This window comes from Typopeltis vanoorti, chromosome 13 (genome assembly GCF_054136105.1).
Source record: "Typopeltis vanoorti isolate ZY-2024b chromosome 13, IOZ_Tvanoo_1.0, whole genome shotgun sequence".
NCBI lineage: Eukaryota > Metazoa > Arthropoda > Arachnida > Uropygi > Thelyphonidae > Typopeltis > Typopeltis vanoorti.
In genome coordinates this window covers 101543725-101565448 of record NC_143561.1, presented here as the reverse complement: position 1 = coordinate 101565448, position 21724 = coordinate 101543725, and the positions used below count along the sequence as shown (strand labels likewise).

The window sequence follows — 21724 nt, the reverse complement described above, 5'->3', positions numbered from 1 at the left end:
TATCTGTCGCTGAACTCAGTGCTGCTTTCATGGAGAAATGGAGACAAATTCCACCTGATGTCTGTCGCACATTGGTGGAAAGCCTCTCCTCAATGGGTGTAGGAGGTGATATGTCCTGTCAGGTGTCTTCTCCCTCCAGGAGATTGACTACCATGTGTCTCAACCATGTCCTATTCTGCGCCTCTCTGCTGCATTCCTCATATGAGAGATAGGTCCAGTCTTGTGTGACATGGTGATTATGTAACACTTGATTAACATCAAGTGATGTGTGACAATATATATCACTGTCTTGAACTTTAACACTATTCTTACAACAAGTTAAGTCCTAAAGGAATGAAAGGTGGGAAAAAATTGTTTCACTTCAAAGTGGAAAAGGGGATAAGAATGAGGCTACAAATCATAGCCACTGTGTCTGGAATTGTTAAGGTGTTAGAAAAGTTGGTGAGGATTAGGATTCAGAAATGGGACAAGATCTTCAGTTGCAGTATTCTTTATAATACTGCATGAATTTGTCATGCTTTAGCACTCTTCTTAGTATTACAATAAGATGGAAAATTCACTAGATAAAGAAAATGCACATACAGTGTCAAAGGCCTTTGTTACTGATACATGACATGCTGGTGGTTAAATTGAAACAGACAGGATTAGATAGTAATCTACACGATTATTAAACTTGAAGAACAAGGGACTCGCAAATTTGAGAAAAATTTAACAAAGGGCTCATGCAAGCCCCCGCCAGCCCCTTATAGCTCACCACTGCTCACACGCAATTACTGTGATCAGGAGTGGAACACCAGGGCTACTGCAGATGCTATACCAGCACACAGCAAGCCTGGATCTCAACCTCAGACCATGGGGTGAGAGACTTGTCAAAACCGTTGACCCTTGCAAGCAAATCCATTAGCCAATTGATTCTGGCTGGGCCATTCAGGACTGCCTGCCTGTCTTGGCAAAGCAAATAGTGCAAGACTACCAGGATTCTCCTTTCTAGATGTCTATGGGTTGCACCACATGAAAACACAGCAACAGAATGTTGGATCTAGTGATGGTGGTCTGGACACTAGCATTTTTAGGACAGTAAAAAAGACCCAGGAGTCTTTTTTACCAATCCTAAAAAAAAAAAAAACAGGAAGAAAAGAAAAAGAATGAAAAGGGCCTTTACCATCACTGTTTGGCAAGTACAATGCATTGCCCGAGAGAGAGAGAGAAATTGCAGAAACTGAATGGGTTTAAAGCACAATTCCATGATCTTTTTGCATGGGAGTTAATAATAAATATCAAAGAATAATGTAAAAGAATCTTAAATTGCTATAATAAGATTAAAATCATCATAAAATCATAAAAGTTGGATGAAAAGGCTAAATACAGCAGAAGTAAAATGGATGAATGGAAGAAGGCACTATGGAGGCAACACAAGGTGAATGTTGGTAATAAATCAGTTGCATGAAAAGTGCAAAGAGAAGTCAGGAAAGCAACTCTTCAGAAGCTAAGTGTCTTTGCCAATAAACAGAATTTAGCCAGTCAAGCCTTGAAAAATCCTAGGGAGTTCTTTCGATATGTGGCAAGCAGAATAAAGAATGACTATAGGAGGATGATGTCCTAATTAGGAAGGTCACCTTCTACAAGTGCTAGTTGGAAGCCAAGGTTGTTACACAGTATCCCTAAGAATTAACATTTCCTATATTTGGCAAATGCTTAATATATTCATATTTAAATTCATCTGTTTTTAAGGACAACTGCATATTCAGGCCTCCATGGAGTCTAAAAACTCATGTGGGAGGTCCTTCCTAAGAAACAAAGTCTATCATACCACTCCTTGAACTCATTGACCATTCTTGCTCTTACCACTATCAGGCAATGCATAATATGGTTCAACCACCCTCCACACAAAGAAACCCCCTTCTCACCCTCTTGCTCACAGCTTCCTTTTGTAACTTCCAGGGATCGCCACTTGTCATCACTCCTCCCTGCTGTTCCACCAAGTGAAAGAACTCCTCAGTGTCAACCCTGTAACCACCTCTCAACAGTTTAAAAGTCTCAATCATCACCTCTATCTATCTACCAAACTCTGCAGTATCTACATTCCCACAGCCAATCCTCATAACTAACATTGTAGTCCTGAGACCATCTTTGTTATTCACCTCTGTACCCTTTCCACAGTTAATTTATCCCCTTCAAATCCTGGGAACCAAATTTGAGAATAGTCCATGTGGCCTGATCAGGGTCTTATATAATGATACAATAACTTATCTCTGCAGGTCAGCATCCTTCTCAGTATTGCAGCAATCCTCTGGGTTACCTTCACCACCTTTGCAATATGTTCCCCGAATTTCAGTTTTCTATCAATCATCACCCACAGATCTCATCTCCCCTACCTCCTCCAATTGAGTATGCAGCCTCCCATTGATGTATTCCAAACTTCAAGACTTTACGTACATTTTGCTGCATTAAACCAAACTCCCCATTCATTTGCCCATCTGCATTATTACTAATAACCCTTTACAATGTCACATCATCTCCAAAACTGAATACCCCCCTGCAAATCCACTGACAGTGTCATTGATATAAAGGTTAAACAATACAGGTCCCAGTACTGAGCCCTGTGGGACCCTACTTGTAACCTTCTGCCTCCTAGATATTGCCCCACCATATACAACTCTCTGATACCTATCAGACAGCCAATCCTGAACCCAGTTGACTAACCTGACATCTAAACCCATGTGATGCAACTTAAATATCAGCTTATCATTTGACACCCTGTCAAATGCCTTTGCAAATTCCAAAAATAATGGCAGTATATGCCTTTCCCTCATTAATTGCTCGTCACTTTATTATAAAAGGCAATCATATTACTAAAGCAAGAGCACCCCTTAACAAATCCATGTTGACTCCAACAGATAACATTACCCTCATCTATCCAACAGTGTTATGGTTCCTCACCAATTTCTCAAAGATCTTAACCACTACTAATGAAACACAAACTGGCCTATAATTAGACATGTCCAGTCTGCTACCATTCTTATGCAATGGCACCATCTTACCTTCCTTCCATTCCTTGGATACTTTTCCTCTAACCAGACTTTCACTGAAAAGCCAGGTCAACAGATGTCAGTTCTTTAGTACATTCTCTCAAAACCTGTAGTGAAATACCATCTGGCCCTCAGCTTTACTGACATCTAGAGTACTCAGTATTTGGAACACACTCCCCTTTCACTCAAAACCTCAAACCTACCCTATTCCTCTGGTATTAAAACTTACTTCCCCAGGATGAAAAACTCCAATCAAGTTTTCATTGAACAACTCCACTATGTCCTCTGCATCAGTCACTCTATTCCTATTTTTATCCCACAATGTCATTCTTCTACTGCTACTAGTCACATAGCTAAAAAATTCCGTAAGATTTTCTTTGGATCTTAGTGCCAATCTCTTCTCATATTCCAGTTTCACCTTCATCACTAGTCACTCCTGGCCTGAGTCTTATATTCTTCATGCATCTGCTCTCCACCCATCTCCTTATTATCTCTTCCATAGCCTTTTTTTCACCTGCAGTTCTTATTTGATATTGCTTGTCATCCACTTTACACCAAATTGTGTCTTCTTCACTCATGGAATACAGATTACTATTGCTGCTAACAAACATTCCTTCACGATTTCCCAAGCACTAATGATATCCTGGCCTTCCAATTCTGCCTCCCATGGAACTGCACCAAGTTGATATCTAAGACTATTATAATCACCTGCCTTATAATTCCACGTACTTTCCCTTTTCTTTGATACTCCTGCATGTCTATTCATCTTCCAAGTCAAAACCACATGATCACTCTCTCCAACTGGGGGGGGGGGGATGTCATCTTCATCTCAATTATTATCAGCTCTTCTGATGCTATGACCAAATCCAAAACTCTTGAACCTCTTGTTCTTTTTATTACATGTTGCCTAAGACATTTGTCCTTCAAGAATTCTAGAAATTCCATTCCCTTATTACCACATGCATTTTCCTCTTCCCAGTTTATACTGCTGTAGTTAAAATCTTCCATAACAATCATTCTTCTTGCACTTGCTAAGCTCAACTGCCTAAACATCTCCCGCCCACCTCTACCTCACACCATATGCTTTCAAAACCATTAGTCTCACTGCCTTCCAAAGCCTCCACTCTTAGAGGGCATTAGTCATCAACTTATCATAAGGAGTACTCCACCACCACATTTTCCCTTCCTATCTTGCCGAAAAATGCTGTACCCTCCTACTTCTATTCCTGTTATTATATCATCTTCCATCAATCACATCTCAGAGATCCCAATAATCTTTGGCTAGGCAGATGCTATCAGTGCCACCAATTCATCTCCTTTATTCTGGATACTCCTGGCATTAGTATAAAGCATAAAAATGTCACTGCTTCTATACCCAGTGGCATAGCTGGGGGGAGGGACGATCCGTCCCAGCAGCACTTTGAACCTTACCCTATAAGGTCGTTTTGACTTTTTGTAGCATTTTTGGTGTGTATCGAGAGGGGCGGCATGGAGTAGTATGATACTTTTCTATGATAGGCCTACCATGATGTCTTGTAATTCCCATTCCAAAATACTTTAGCTGCAACTGAATTTAAATCAATATGGAAACATTAATTCTTAGGGATCCAAAGTTACAACCTAGGCTTCCAAGCACTCATAAAAAGCAACTTCCTAGTTAGGACTTCAGACAGTACTTATTTTCTTGTGTTGCTTTTGTGTGTTATAATTTAGTTTGTACTACCTGACAATGTCTGTGACAGGTGAAATACTGGAAGCATCAAATATTAACTGAATTCTTTCCCTGTGCTGTTTTCAATCCATTAAATCTTTAACATGCATTCTGCTCAGCATTAAGCCTAAACATGTAACATCAGGACTGTACAATGTTGGTTATGAGAATATACTGAGGACATGCAGATAGCAGAGTTTGGTGAATAGAAGACAGAGATGATTATTAAGACATGGTAGAACAAGGCGAAGATCAAGGACAAAGTAGCCATTCCTCGAAGTTACAAAGAGCTTAAGTGGTATGATACTTATCTATGATGGACTTCCTAAGGTAAGTCTTGTCACTCTATGAAAGATCTGAATACCACTTAGTTACTGACATTCAACTCCCTTAAGAAACCCTTCCACTACTCAATAAAAAAACCTAGTCATTATTCTTCCTAGCCACACTTTTACTGAGCTTCCAGGTGGTGTCTTATTAGTCAACTATCCTTGTAATCAAGCTACCAACTGACCATCCATCACCATTCCTGCACAACTTAAACAGTAGTTTAATCATGTGATACTCAAATGTTTTAGCAAAGTCCAAATAAATTGCTATATAAGCATCTCCTCTGTCCAATATACTAGTCACTTTATTATAAAATATAACCAAATTACTAAAGCAAGACCTTCCCTTAAATCCATGCTACTCTCTCAAAAGATTTTCATTCTCATCAATCCAGGTTTATATTGTCTCTAACAAGCACCCAATATCTTTGCCACTACACACCTGATATACATGCTGACCTATAGTCTGACACAATGACTTGGTGTTCAACTATAGGCTTCCTTATGCAGTGGCACTATTTTCCTTCTTTCGACTCTTCTGGAACTGTTTTTGTTGCCAGACTCCTGCTGAACAGCCAAGTCAAAGGCACTGCCAGTTCTTTTGCACATTTCTATAATATACATGGCGATATTCCATCCAATCCTACAGCCTTAATGTCAAAGTTACAATATTCTAAGCATTTCCCATTCTTGATTTGCCAGTCTTCTGTTTTTTTTTTTCTATTGTTATTTAACCCCCCCCACCAAACACACACAAATGAAGCACTCACTGAATATTTTCATAACATCTTCAACAGTGTGATCTGTAATGCCATCTCTAGCAACTGAATTCAGTGTTCTATATTCATTCCTTTCTTCTACTAGTGAAGTAACAAACATTCTCTAGGGTTTTGTTTTACTGTTTCAACTACATCTTCCTAGCCTATGCATTATACTCATGCTATAGAGTCTTCCTCTTTTTCAGAAACTCCTGAATTCCATGATTCACTTATTTCACCTCTACTTTACTTATTCTCATAGGAATACAATCTGACATTCCTATAAGTGATTTTGGAGCAAGTGATGGGCATTTGCTGATTTCTCTCTTCAATTGATCAAGCCATTGCACATCCATCTGTTTTCTTAATTTATCATAGTCCCCTGCTCTGTAATTCCACATATCTTTTGTTTTGTCAAGCTTTTACCTGCCAGCAACTCATATCAAAACCACACGATCAATCCTCCTGATTAAAGTTCTTGTATTCAGGATGATTTTTTGTTTCTTTCTTCATCCATCATTTTCAGTATCTTGTCATTCATCCAGGATTTACTCACCATCTTCTCAAATTTGGGAATTGTTTTACTGCCTTTTTTTATGCCCTCTTTAAATTTCTGCCATCTATCCTCAATCTCATTATTGCTGCTTTAATGACCACAGGGTTGTGGTGTGATCCACTATCAGCCCCTGGATAGTTTTGGCTGACAAGATGTTATTCCGGAATCTTTTTTTTGATCATTACATAGTTAATCTGGTTCCTATAGCTGTCTCCGAGACTTTTCTCATGTGTAAAGTCTTCTAGGAAGTTGGCTAAATAAAGTATTTATTACCAGATCATTTTCTTCATAGAACTGTATTAATCTTTCTCCTCTTGGATTTCTATGTCCGAGGCCTTGGTTTCCCATGCAGGAAGAGATCCTTCCTGAGCCTACTTTAGCATTTAGATCTCCCATAACGATAGTTATGTCATCTGATTTTGTGTTGTTAAGTGCATTTTGAATGCCTTCATAGAAATGTTCTACATCTTCATCTGGGTAATCAGAAGTAGGTGCATATATTTGGACGATAAAAATATTAAAAGGTTGAGCTGCAATTTTTAATGCAATTGCTCTGTCGCTTATGGTCCAAGCAAGGATTGGGCAATCTTATTTTTTAGTAATTGAATGACTCTTCTTGTTTATTTTTGCACTATTAGTCCATTTGATTTCACTGATACCAGCAATGTCAATTTTCATTGCTTCAAGTTCTTATAAGGTTATCTACTTCCCAGCTTCATATAAAGGTCCTTACATTCCAAGTTGCAAGTCTTAAGAGAGGATTCTTGGTTTTCAGACGTGAAAGATCAGGAGATACTCTCCCTAGAGGGTTTAAGGTACCTTCATATACTATTTTCATAGTATCTGTCTTACATTCTCCAGTTTTTTTTCTCTTCTTCCCTATAATGTTTCCAAGAGAAAAAGTTGCAGAGGATCTGACCTTGTCTATATTGCTTAATTCTGACATGGCTCTCTGTTTCATGGTATTATATGGAAGGTTACATGGTGAGGTTCTTGTCTCTTCCATAGTGACTGGCCACATCTGTTTTGTCTTGGAGTGCACTCGGACTATGTCACAGTTTGCTGTCATGCCTTTGTTACCATTGTCAAATTAAATTTTGGTCTTCAAGTGCAACAAGGAGGAGACACTCTCCTTCACTACAACATAAAATGCTGATACCCTCACTTAGTTTTACATGCCAGTCGAGGCACGGTCCCAGGGTATGGCTGCTGGTGCACTCTACCAGCTACTTGGAGCCATAAGTGAGAGCTGCATAAGCAGCAGGGACCAATTCCACCCCAGCCACCAAATATTTTGATGTGACTGCTGAGCAGGTACAGGTGCTACCCCTTCATTCACACTTTCTTGCAAATCATTTGTTCCTACCAGCACAGTCAACTCTTCTGCAAAGCCTCAGTCAGTTGCTCTTCCTATCATTGCTCCTCTCATACTTTCAACATCTGATTTCTACATCTTTCAATACAGGAATGCATGTATGGCACTGCAGTATTTTCCACAATTCCACTGCAATCATCCATCTATGATTCATCTACCACTAGCACCTTCAGTTTATTCCTCCAACCACCAATCTCTTCTCTAAATATATTATTTCACCCTGCAAAATAACCATTTGTCAGTTATTCTCATGAATAAAAACAATTCCATGTCATGTTATATGTAACATATTCAAAATGTTATGGCAATTCCAATCAAGAAGGATTGGGTAATTATAGCATATTAGTGTCATGGGTGTATCAAGCATTATATAAATCTAGATAGTTACTCTAGAGATCATAGCGTTTTCAATCTGGTTCAGTCCTGCAATAAGCAGGACAGCCCTCTCATACTAGCTGATGGGAATAAAAGTAACATCTAAAGATATTCAGACATCCATTCCATAAGAGAATTTGACCCTACAGCCTATAGGTTGTACACATACCACCTGCCACTGCATTAAAAATTTACTTAATGTCATGCTGGACCTCCTTTAGTCCAAATTACAGCACATATTCAGTTTGGCATAGATTCCACAAGGTGTTACATTGCATCTACATTTACAACATACCAAGAATTCAACAGACAGTACTTTAAGCTCAGATTTGACAGAAGAGGACTTTGTTCCTGGATCTATTTTTACATTCTCAATGGTGTTCAGATCCAGGCTTTGTGGTGTGGCCAGGAAAGAAGGAAGTTGCTGTCATGCTCATTGACCCATCACTGAACAATTCTTGTACAATGCACAGTAGCATTGCTGATTGTGATGAAACAACCATCACCTGTTGGATAAAAAGTCAACATCGCAGGATGGACTTGATCAGTAACAATGTTCAGATATTCTTTGCAAGACACTTGACCTTCTAGCAATATCAGGGGACCCATTCCATAACAACAGAACATGTCCCACTTCATAACACCACTTCCAGAGCTTTGAGCTGTGTTTTGTAAGCCAAGCTGGGTTCATTGCTTTATGGGGCTCCTGCCAAATTCTCTGCCTACTATCAGTCTTCCAGTGTCTAGTCATTGTTCCTGACACTACTGTATACTAACTTACCAGTTCTTTGTAGAAATCGGAATGCAACTGTCAATACAGATCCTCTTCAATTCCTTGTGCATAGTTCAGTGAGATATGGGTTGGGAACAGCTTTCATTAAATGCTTCGGTCAATAACTGCAACACCAAGTTCTGTTTGTCTATATAAGTCTTCTCAGACGATGCCAATTTCATTCCTGACACTGTCTTAGGACCACAGTTATGCCTTTTAGAAAAGCAATGTGGGTTATTTTTCCACTGATTATCTCAACCTATATCAGGATCTCAACCTTTTGAGAAACCAGTCGGCTCTGCTGTTTTCCAAATTGTGGTTCCAGCCAGACAGGCACCAACAGAAAGCCCTTTATTGAACTCCAAAAGAGCCTTTGTTTTTCACATTGTGATCAACACTATTTACAATTACTGGCCAGTAGCATTCTTAAACAGTTGCCTAGAACATGTGGTGATGCATATGACCAAGTATTTTACATATATGCTGCATATGTGACATTTACATCTGCATAAAGGTGTCTAACTCAGTGGCTATATATAGAACAGATGCTATCCACTCAACTAACCAGGCTGTGAAGTCTTAACAGACTTTTTAAGATCACTGGTTAAAACTACCGACCTTAAACAAGATCAGCACCTTGATGAAATCATGCAAACTGTCACATGCTGACAGGTCTTTGAGATGACCAGTAGTGTAACAGGCAATATCAAACAATGATATCCATAACAGGCAGTTGATATTAGGAAATAGCTTAATGTGTCTATGGCTCATCTTAGTGAAATTGTGTGCTGTCTTTAATATTAGTTTTCTAATTAACCTAACTAAAGAATATGATTCAGTTATTTACAACTGAGTCCAGACCATATCATAGCATGTAGAAGATTGCTCCATTTCAATAGCGTTGTTCTTGGAGCAGAAAACGTGCAATGATGAACTTGCAATGTGCGTTACATTCATCACTGAATGATTTTCAAATTTTAGTATTGTTGAACTGGAAGCAATAAAGGTATCAAAAATTAGAAAATCAACCAGATTAGATGGCATAAATACAGAGCTTTAGAAATGTTGGAGAATATTTACATCATAGATTCTTAAAATTAATAAATAACTGTTGGAGGAAATGTTAAATTCCATCAGATTGGTTAAAAGCTAAGGTTATATCTATATTTAAGAAAGAAGACAGATGATTGTGGAAATTACAGAGGAATAAGTTTATTAAATACCAGTTACAAAATTTTCAGTAAAATCCTGAATAAAACTTAGAAATATTGCAAATGATCTATTCTCAGAAGACCAAAATGGTTTCAGACATGGAAAATCATGTATAGACAATATTTGTGTGTTAAAACAAATTGAAAAAAGGCAAGAATTTAATTTAGACTCATATGGCCTTCATAGATTATGAGAAAGCTTTTGATAAAATACAGAGAAAAACTATGGAACATAATGAAAAAACAAATATTTTCAATACAATGCTGTATGCAGATGATCAGATTATATTATAAGACAATGAAGATGACCTTCAAATATCAGTTTATGAATTAAACAAAGACAACACAATTTAAAAATTTCACAAAAGAAAACAAAAGTCATGGCATTTAAAGGTCAAGACTATGTTAGATCAAAAATATTTATATTATTATTCAGGCCTCCATGGAGTAGTCAAAAGACTCATCGCAGGAGGTCCTTCCTAAGAAACACAAAGTCTATCAAGACTCATCGCAGGAGGTCCCTTCTAGGAAACACAAAGTCTATCATACCACTCCTTAAACTCATTGACCGTTCTCGCTCTCACCACTCTATCAGGCAATGCATTCCATGGTTTAACCACCCTCCATGCAAAGAAACCACTTCTCACCCTCTTGCTCACAGTTTTCTTTCGTAACTTCCAGAGATGGCTCCAAAATAATAGAACAGATGACATAGTTTAATTATTTAGACTACATAATAACATATCGAAAAGATATAGATGAAAAAATTAATTTCATCTTTTAATCTGTGGAACAATTAAAAGGACACCAAATGAAAAAAAAAAAAAAAAAAAAAAACGAGAAAAAACTAAAATTTTATAAAACAATGGCCACTCCCACTCTACTATATGGTTCAGAAACATGGACCATTAAAAAAGAAAGATGAAAGTAAAATACAAGCTGCAAAGATGAGATTTTTAAGAGCAATTAAAGGATGCACAAAACTGGACCATATAAGAAATTAACACATTGGAAAAGAACTACATATTTACAATGTAAATGAAAAAAATCAAGGAATATCGAGAGAAATGAAAAGACCATTTATTTAGGATGGAAAGATATTGGCTACCAAAAGAGGTGGACACATTGGACCTCTTTAGTTTCAAAGAACAGTGAAAAAAATTAAATGTGGAAATATATAAGGTTTGGGTTATTCAAATGTCTTCCAGAGATTCTACAAGTTTCATCCAGTTTTTTTTTTTTTTTTTCTCAAAAACTTGGTAAGCGTTCTTTCTCATTTGTACAATTTCGACACTATGGTCCATACACTTAAGTAGTAGCAACACGTTGAAGGGAGGTCCAATGTGGACACTCCGTGTATATAACATATAAAGAAAATATATTATTACCCAAGACCCCATGGAGTCAAAGATTCATCTGGGAGGTCCACCTTAAACTATTCCTTTTTGTATGGAGAACAGTGGAAGTAATGTGTGGAGCACATTGCTTGAGAGGCTGGTGAAAGTGCAAAGAGCGGTTAAATTTAAGGAATAGTATAATACTGTTGTCTAAGGTGGACTTCCCATGAGTCCAGGAATAATACTATTATAAGAAAGCTATGCTATGTGGAAAAATAGCCAAACAAAAGTCACAGGAAGACTTTGTTAAGGAGGTATTTTATTACAAAGGCATCTCCACAGACTCACTGAGAATTTCACCTGATATATGACTGATATCTCTATGTAACATACCTCAACAAGAGTATGTGCATGTAACCTCTCTGCCTAACTGCAGAAAACCAAAAACTGGTTAATCCTGTACATAAGATTTTTTTTTATTGTAAACATAACACTCTATCTAAAATATATACACACTCAATTTTGCAGGACCAACTTGCTACGTTACTTAGTGCTGCTAAAAGTCTGAATGTCGAGATCTGTACACAGGTTGCACATTGGGATACTTCTAATATTGATATTCAGAAGAGTGAATATGACTCAAGTAACCAGGCCTTGTTACTTGCTGAGATGCAACCAAAAAAAAAACACAGCACAGAATTACCACCATTAAGAGGAAGACCTCAGAGTACATATCTTTGTGGTTCTAACAGTAAGACGTGAAGACCAATGTGTCATAAAAATAAATGAATTAGACACACCAGAAGATACCAGCAGATCAATAAAGTCATTCACAAGTGAAGGAAGGTCAGAACTGTCAGGAACTGATTATCCATTAAATGAGGTTTCTGTTTCTCATTCAAATATATATCCTAATTCAACTCAGAACTTACTTCCATCTGTACAGAGTTCGATGTGTAAAAAAGATCACAAAGTGAAGATACAATAATAGAAATGGAGAATCACAGGCAGTGATAACATCTTTTGACAGTTTGCTCCAGATCCCATGTTAATCCTAGTAATGAATATGATGCCTATTCTTAATACTGTTGAGTTAATTGAAACTCACTCAAATAACATAGAATCAGGGCCAAGTGGAGATGGCCCAATATTAGTTTCTTGTTCTGTGTCGCCTGCATCATCTACTTCTTGCCAAGTTGCACAAAGTATGATAAAAAAAATATCGAACCTGGTGTCTCATTCTTATTACCTGGAGCTGCAATTTCGCCAGTTCTTAACATAAAAATCCAGGTCTACTGTGTTATGCCAAACATTCATAAAATACATGATCAGAAGCTTCCACTACAATATCAGAATGTTGCTCAGGAGAAGAAAAATGAGTCAATTAATTATCCTTGGATATCCTTCTCAGAACATCAGTGCGAGATCTGCTGCAGATGCTGCACAACCAAAAATATGAAACTACATGAAAATGTAATTTCATATTTTTGGTATGATAGTGATGAATTGAGGAGACGAGCAAAGATTATGAATGATATGTTAGCGCAGTTATGTGAGGAGAATGGAGTGCATTTTGTGAATGTGTGGGAATTTGAGGCTCGGAAGGAATTGTATAAAGAAGATGGGTTGCATTTAAATGGTTTTGGTGTGAGTCAGCTGGAGAGATTGTTCTGGCAGGAGAAGTAATGACTGTCACGAATAGATCTGAGGTGGTGCAAGGTGATATTCAAGAGCAAAAAAGCAGGGTAGTGAGAGGTATTTGTGTTGTGCTTCCTGAGTGGAAGCACAACACAAACAGGGAAATGGGGGAGGGGAGTCAAGGTGGATGGAGACATTTTATGAAACATGCAGATGCTGGATTCAGAGGTGAATGTGTGAGCAGGCAAACACAGATTGAGATGGCCTGGGATGGGTGGGAAGAGTTTGGGTGCGAAGAAAGTTGTAGAATTGGTGGTAACATAGAGGAAGTGACTGGGGAAGGTATTGAAGAGTCACATCAGAGAAGTGATGTTCACAGGACTTGTAGAAGCAGCAATGATTTCTTATGTTTATTTCTTAATGCTAGAAATATTTGAAATAAGGGGAATGAAATTGTTGCTTTGCTTGAGTTTATTTGCCCCAAAATTGTTGGTATAAGACATGATTAGATGACAATGACATCCTGATATGAATAGAGGTGAATGGATATTTTTCATAAAGACAGACAGGAAAGAAAGGGAGGAGTACTGCTGATGGTAGCAGATGAGTTGTGCCCATCTAAGGTCGATTTGCAAGGTGCAAATAGTGGCCACGTGGGGTTTTGAGGCACTATGGTCTGAGGAAGAAGTAAACAGGATGAAATATTTAGTTGGGTGTTGCTATAGACCTGGTAATATGGAGAGTAATGAGAAAGAAATGTGTAGACAAATTAGCCTAGCTAGCAAGAAACGAGTGATCATTATGGGCAACTTTAATTATGTAATATAGACTGCTTAGAATCAAGAGACTGCATCTGGGGGTAAAGAAAATTAATTTTTGGAGTTTTTGAAAGACAATTACCTTAGGCAGTACATAATGGAAGGCACACGAGGATCAAGAGTATTGGATTTGATCATTTCATCAGATGATGTTATTATAAACGAGGTGTCAAATCTTCTAGTTGGTGAAAGTGACCACGAGTTGATCACTTGCAAGGTGACCAGTCATTCTAGGATGTCTGTTAGAAAGGGATATATGTGAAATTATGACTGGTAATTATGAAAAGCTCAGGAAACAGCAGCTTGCCAAAATAAATTGGAAAGAGGAACTGGATGGAAAGGATATCAATGCTGCTTGGGCCCTACTCAAGACCTATTTGGTGGAGGCAATATCAGAATGTATTCCAAAGGTTAAGAGAGTAAATAGAGCAGGTGTGAAATGGATGAATCAAGAGATAAGGTATGCAATCTGGAAGAAGAAGAAGGTATTATGGAAGAAATACAAGATGAGTAGTTATAACAACCAGTTCCACGAGAAGTACAAAGAGCAGGTGAGGAAGGTGATTCACTTGATAAGAGTAGCAAAAGTGCGGTATGAGCAGCAGTTAGCTAAAGTGGCCAAAAAAATCCTAAGGAGTTTTTTTTTTTTATATGTGGCCAGCAGAAGAAAGAATGATTATGGTAGGATGGGACTGATTGGTGAAAACAGAGGAATGATAACTGCTACAGATGATATAGTTGAGATATTTAATGAGCAATTTATAAAAGGTATTTCATTCTTATGAATGCGACATCATGCAGAACTAGAAAGCGGTGGGAAAGAAGGAGGAACTGTTAGTAAGCAAACAGGATGTATATGAGGATTTGAATAGACTTCATGTAAATAAAGCTGTAGGACTTGATGCTATTTCACCATGTGTTTTGAGGAATGTTCCAGACAGTTAAAACAGCTTTTGCATATCTTTTCAACATGAGTCTCTCACTGGGTCCAGTTCCAAAAGGGTGGAAAGAGGGTAAAATTGTTCCAATTCATAAGGGAGGTGATAAGGTAGGGCTTTGAATTATAGACCAGCCTGTGTGTCTGGAGTTGTGGTTAAGGAAGATTCAGAATTGGGTTGACAACAGAAAAATACTCTTTGGTGGCCAGCATGGATTTATTAAAGGAAGATCGTGCTTTCGCATTCTGCTTACTTTTTATAATGAAGTGAGCAAATGCGTTGGATGTTACATATACAATGGTATATTTAGATTTTGCAAAGCCATTTGATAAATTGACACATGACAAGCTGGTAATTAAATTGGAATGGATGGGGCTGAACAGTAGATTAGTTCACTGGATTGGAAATTGGACAACTCACTAATATCTATCAGATGTCTATGGAGCGATATCCCAGAAGAAGAAAGTTACTAGTAGTGTATAGGGTTGCCACCTGTCCCAAATTAGGCAGGACATCCCGAATTTTAAGAAAATTTTCAGCATCCTGATTTACACCTAAGTGGGACAACATATATGGCGAGATGCCAAATTATCCCAAAGACTTACAAAATATGCAAAAGAAATTCTTAGTGAGTGTTAGCGACATTTGTAAATTGGTATCTATAATGTGTACCATGCAAAAAATATCAGTGTTTTGGGAGTCTCATTTATAATCTTTACCCATTATCCACTGGGATAATGGGAATGATGTTCTCTGCATCATTCTCATTATCTGCTGTGTCATCTTCACAATTTTAGCAACATGTCCCCGAAATTTTAGGTCCTTGTCTACAATCACTCCCATATCTTTCATCTCCTCTACCAAGATATTTCCACTGATTGTGTACTTTACATCCCATCTCTGCTTCCCAAATTTCAAAACCTTGTACTTTGAAACATTGAATTGATATTCCCACTCGGTTCCTTTGTAGGAGGCTTTGATCAGGCCACATATGGATTACCGTGCACAGATTTGGTCACTTGGTTTTCAAAAAGATGAAGATGTGTTGGAAAAAGTTCAGAGACAATTGACTAAGGTGGTTTCTGGTCTCTGTGGTCTCTGGAATGTTGAGCATGAAGACAGATTGACAAAATGCAATTTGCAAAAATTGGTGGATAGAAGGAGGAGAGAGGATATGATCAAGACATAAGCTGTAAAGAGGTTATTACCAGATTAATGTTGGGGAGGTTTTGCACAGAATGGGTGAAGATAGGAAGAGAACAAGAGGTCATCCCTGGAAGCTGTATAAGGAGGGTGTGAGCAAGAGAGTGAGAATCAGGTATTTTGCATGGAGAGTGGCGAGTGATTGGAATGCATTGCTTGAGAGTGTGGTGAGTGCAGAGACAGTGAATATATTTAAGGCATGGTATGATAAACTGTGTGTACAACAGACTCCCACAATGAGTCTGACTCCATGGAGGTTTTTTATAATAATAATTTCACAGGTTAATCTCACAAAAGAGTAAATTATTACAATTCGATAAAAAATTTGGGTTAGAGTATTTTAAGATGTGTTTTAAGATCTTGTGATTATATCAGTTGCTTTAATATCATTTTTGTTCTAGGTGTTTATCAGAACTTCTCAGTTCTCTCTCTCTCCCCCCCCCCCCCATACTTCACTATGAACTCCTTCACCAACAACGAATTTTCAATTCCATTCATTACCCAAGCAAAATATTCAGCCCAACACCTTTAGTAAAACTCTTACTTAATTTCCAAGAATTATTGCTAGTTTTCTCCCCACTAGTTATGTACTGAAATTTTTTTTCTGTGATAAAATCATTTAAGTAACTTTATATAATGTCTATCATATCCATGATGAGTCTTTGGACTCCATGAAAGTGCCCATATAATATTTCCCTTCCCCTTTTTACCCATCAACCAATTTTAATAATCCACAAAATCTTCAACCTATCTTCAAAAGAAAACTGCTACCATCTTTGTTCACTAACCTAACCTTTTGCAGCATGTTCTCTCACCCCCCCCCCTCCTTACAAGCCTAATTTCCTGCATCCCAGTACATAATTTATGAGTAGGTTTTCAGATGTCTTGTATATACATTTCTTTTAAGATCATGTAAAAGTTCTGTTAGGAAGCGTAATTGTTATGTACTTGAAAATTTCCAAGTATTAAAAAATCCTGGTATAACAAATTAACATGAATGATCACAGCAAAATGCAGTCATTGAATCATTGTAAACAGATGAGGCTGTTATTCTTTGATGTTCCATAAACTTGGAATATCAAATAATGGTCTACCTGTTAGTATTATAGTACCTCCACAGAATCTTACTCAGAGGAAGTTTGCTCTAGCTTATAAAAAATCACTCCATGGAAAGAAAAAAAAATTGTCCACTTTGTGCCACTTCTAGGAATAACACCTTGTTCTCTCATTTAAAAATCCTTCACAACTGTACAGGAAATACCTTTCAACAATTCTCCATGTCATCCATCCTTATACCCACCAAATTCTACAGGTTACATGTTCTTATTCTTTCCTCAAAGCCTACACAACTTCCAAAATTACACTAGTTGCCTGCCAACATGCTCTCTTCTCTCCAATCCCCTCATCGTCTTGAAATCCAGGCAACTAGATCTCTTAAGAGTAGTCCAGGTGTGATGCACTTAAAACCTAATGCAGACCATCACTACTTTAGTCATCAATATCTCTCACTAATGTAACAATATATTTACCATCTTTGCAATGTGTTCCCTGAACTTATCTGCTGTTACCCTAGGATCTCTTTTCACTTCACTTCCTCCCATAGAATTCAGATCCTTTATGTTTCATTCATAATGCAGCTGGCTGGGTGAACAACATACCTAATGTACCCTTCAACTGGAAAAGACCAGAGTTCAATTCGCATCCAAGTGGGTTAGATAATCTCTCATAGAGGTAGCAGGATTTTTTCTGCCTAGAAACTAGAATTTTTCCATTTAGACATACTGGCAAATCAGCCATAGAACACTGTCACCAAACAAACAACAACAAAAAAAAAACTATTAGTGGGCAATAAATTGCAGTGTGAATGGTAAATTATGTAGTGTGAACAGTGGCTGGATTAAGGTACCCTCCCCAGATGGATCCTTTGACTCCATGGAAGTATCACAGGAAGTAAGATATTAAACTCAAAAGTTTAGTATCTTACATTTAGCTCCATTAAAGTGAAATTTCCACTCACCCTTCCAGTCTATTCAAATCCTTCCAAAAGCTACATCATTCTTAATAATCCCAAATTTTGCATAAAAGTGAATAACTCTTCAGAATCCATTTAACAAACAAGATTAAATAGTAAAAGAACCAGTATTGAGTCATGTGGAACTTAACATCTAATCTTCCAACCTTCTAGATGCTTTCCCATAACTTTTGATATCATTTTTTTTAAAAGTAAAAATGAACTATTTTGACTTATTTAAAAAACGATACGATTTGTAGTACTGCTATGCAAGGTTATCTTTTCCCCTTCAGGTTTCGATTTTTTTTTTTTTTTTTTTTTTGCTTGCGCCCTTACATTTTAACCTAAAATCTGGTAACCAAGCTTTGGGTGTATATTGTAGATTAAGCGCAATTGAAAGAACGACGGTACATTGCGCCCTTCGATTGGAACAGGCCTAAGTTCGATTCGCGTCGTGACGGGAGGAATCTTTATGTGGACTTTTTCAATCGAAAGCGAGTTAGCCGATCTCATACGGAGGTAGCAGGGTGTTTTCATCCTGCGTACAAACAAATCGGCCCTTCAGAACACACGCAATTTACAGATAAAAAATACTAGTTGTGGTGGGCGGTAGATGGTGTTGATAGAGATGATTGGTAGTAGAGGTTCGGTGTAGTGGTGGAGACAGTTGTATAGTGAGTGTCCTCCCGCGATGAGTCTTCGGACTCCTTGGAGGTGTCACGAATAATTGTTATCATCATCATGCATGCACCTTCACGGAGTGCATACTCGACGCGGGAGGGTCACTTGCATTTCACCAAGAGCTAATGATCATTGGACAATACCTGTCGTACCTGGCCTTTTACTCAATCACCGACAAAGCATTCTCAGCCGAGTCGGGTAAGTCATTCATGTCATTACCACTCTCCAAGCAATAGTCTAACTCTCACACCCTTGCTAACCACTCATACTCAATTTCCAGGAATAACCCCCAATTTTCACGAAACTAGTCGAGTAATCAATAAAATTAGTTTTCTATCCCATCCGATTTTTTTAAATGTACCGGCAAAATCACTCCTAGCGTCCTCTCCACAGAAACCTATGCAACGATAATTCCTATATCCCCCGCAATTAGTCAATCTATACAGATAAAGGGAGCTACAAAAATAATTAAATGACATGAATGGCATTCGCACGAGAGTATAGCTGGTCTAAATGCTCAACCCTACTACAGATTTTGAATGCTATGCTTTACAACTACGTGACACTTTCTTTCGTCCCACCGTAATCAGTGCTCATTTTTTCCCAGTTATTATTCCTCATACCTCCCGCCACCGAGAGGAAAAGCAAAGATTACAATTACAACCTATTAGCTAAACATGCCTTAAAAAATAAAAATAAAAAAATCATTCAAAAAGGCAAGGCTATGAAAATGAAAAATAAAACACTTTTCGTGCAGTATAGCGATTGCTTGCCGACCCGTGCACCATTTCAAGTGACAAACTCAAGGGAATAACAAACTTAGGTTTCATAAAAGGAGCTGTTACAAAAGTTACAATTACATTAAACTTCTTTAGCAACTATTTTTTGTTAACGAAGAATATGGTTCCCCCCTTCCCCTACTCAGCTAGCTTCCGATGAATCCTCAAGGTCTTGAAAATTTTTTTGTTCCCCAACCCTGATTACGGGATATCTAGATAATTACTAAAAACTAGACGCAAGTAGCATTTATAATGCTAATTTCGTACTCCGTAGTATTTTCTCCCTAATCATATGTTATTGGTTTTATTTCCAAGCGGTTTAAAACTCAAAATCATCCTTTATTTTATAACATTGAAAACTGATGTCCTGTTTTCAATGTTATAAAATTCAATTCTTAACTCTGAAATGGGGAAGGGACGAATTATCATTTTAATTTAATGTTCACCAATATTTCTTTTCCTTCTCATCCACGGTATTAACGTGCTACATTTACCCAACCTCTCGTGCATGACCCAATATCCGCTTAATAAAAAAAAAAAGCTTGTTTCAAATGTCATAACAAAGAACAGCTAATGGATGTGCACAAATTCCAGGACGGGATGAATTACGATGAGAAACCCAATTACAATGTTTAATAATTTGGTGAAGGTTTCTTAAGAATTTAGCTTCTCGGTAATAATGACAGATAAAGTATTCTTAAATCTAATTCATATATATTATTATCAATTTGACTTCATTTTTCCCATGTATTTTCAGATTTTATCTTATACCTGTGATTCCAGTCGTCAATTTTTGATAGCTGGCCCCGGCTACAAAAAAAGTGGCGCAAATTGCAAATCAGCTACTACAGATATGAAGTATCACAGATCAAGTAAGCTTGCTCAAGCTTTAAAGAAGTGTCTTCCCTCCCCCATTCACACAAAGGTATAATAGGTTTTCACATCTCCACCTGTAGTTTTTATTATCAAACTTATTTATGTAATGGAAGAAAATAATAACGGTTCGTATTAGAACTGAACTTTAATATGATTAATGGTTCGACCTGTAATAAATATTTAACTGCAATAAAAGGATGAATAATCATTTGGAATGTAAAAAATATTCTTAACAAGTACCTGGTTATTGAAGATTCAATATTCAATAATTAGTTTACCTTATTATTAAAGAATATGCTGACAAGCAGAAATAAAAAGGTCATTATACCTCATTATAAGGTCTTGATATGGTCCCGTCTGAAGTACTCTGAACAGATCTGGTCACCTCCATCTCTTCAAAATAGAATGGATCAAGAGGTGAGTGACCGAAATGCCCCATATGAGGATTTTTGAAGATTCGTGGATTAAAGAAATTGGTTGATAGACAGGAGAAAAGGGGACATGACAGAGGCATATAAGTTACTTAATGGATTAATGGATTATAGGATTGATAAAGTGGAAAATTTTCTGTACATGACTATCAAAATTAATTAATTAATCTCCTAATTTCTATGAAAAGCCGGGGGTTATTCCAGGAAATTAAGTAATAGTGTAGTTAGCAAGGGCTTGAGAGATAGATTCAATGAGTTCAAAGCACACTAGAAACTCCATGAGATTGATCCTTTATCCTTTATAGGATTGATACAGAGAAAAATTTTCAGTACATGACTAGTATTCTAGAGAAAATTAATTAAATAATCTCTCACTTAATTTCTAGGGAAAACTAGAAGTTATCTCTAGAAATTAAATAATAGTGTATTTAGTAAGGGCTTGAGAAGTAGACTGAATGAGTTCAAAGCATATTAGAAACTCTATGGATGTGCCCTTAAAAAATTTTTACAAAATAATTAAATTCAATAATGTCTTTTATTCCCCTATAGCGAGTAGGTAAGGCCATTTTAGCTGTATCCAACATTTGGAAACAGAGAGTAAGTTCAATCTTCACTGGTAGCCAATTCGAGACTAATGCCGTTATCTCGTGATCGTTAATCTTAACACTATATTAACACTATATTTATTGATTGAAATAGTGTGGGTGTTATGACCAATTTTCTTGAGTTGACGAGGGAAAAAAACCCGCTGGCCAGTGCCACAGATCATCTAACTCGGTAATTGGTCGAAAAATTCATAGAAACGTTCCAATAGTTGGAGATTGGAATTGCACTTTGGTCGCCTTTCTTTGGGAAGCCTATAGCCGTAGTGGCACATGCCACTTGCCGTTTTTCAC

General features: G+C 37.4%; 1 protein-coding gene across 1 annotated transcript in view; it reads left to right on the top strand.

The window, feature by feature from the left end:
• The window catches only part of LOC150100419 (eukaryotic translation initiation factor 4 gamma 3-like), a 405123-nt gene extending 384518 nt beyond the window's left edge, over positions 1–20605 (top strand). Inside the window, exon 4 of the transcript XR_016549278.1 lies at positions 20279–20605. The gene's annotated coding sequence lies outside the window, so the exon portion shown is untranslated. The remainder of the gene's footprint in view (positions 1–20278) is intronic.
• Positions 20606–21724: the final 1119 nt, after the last annotated feature.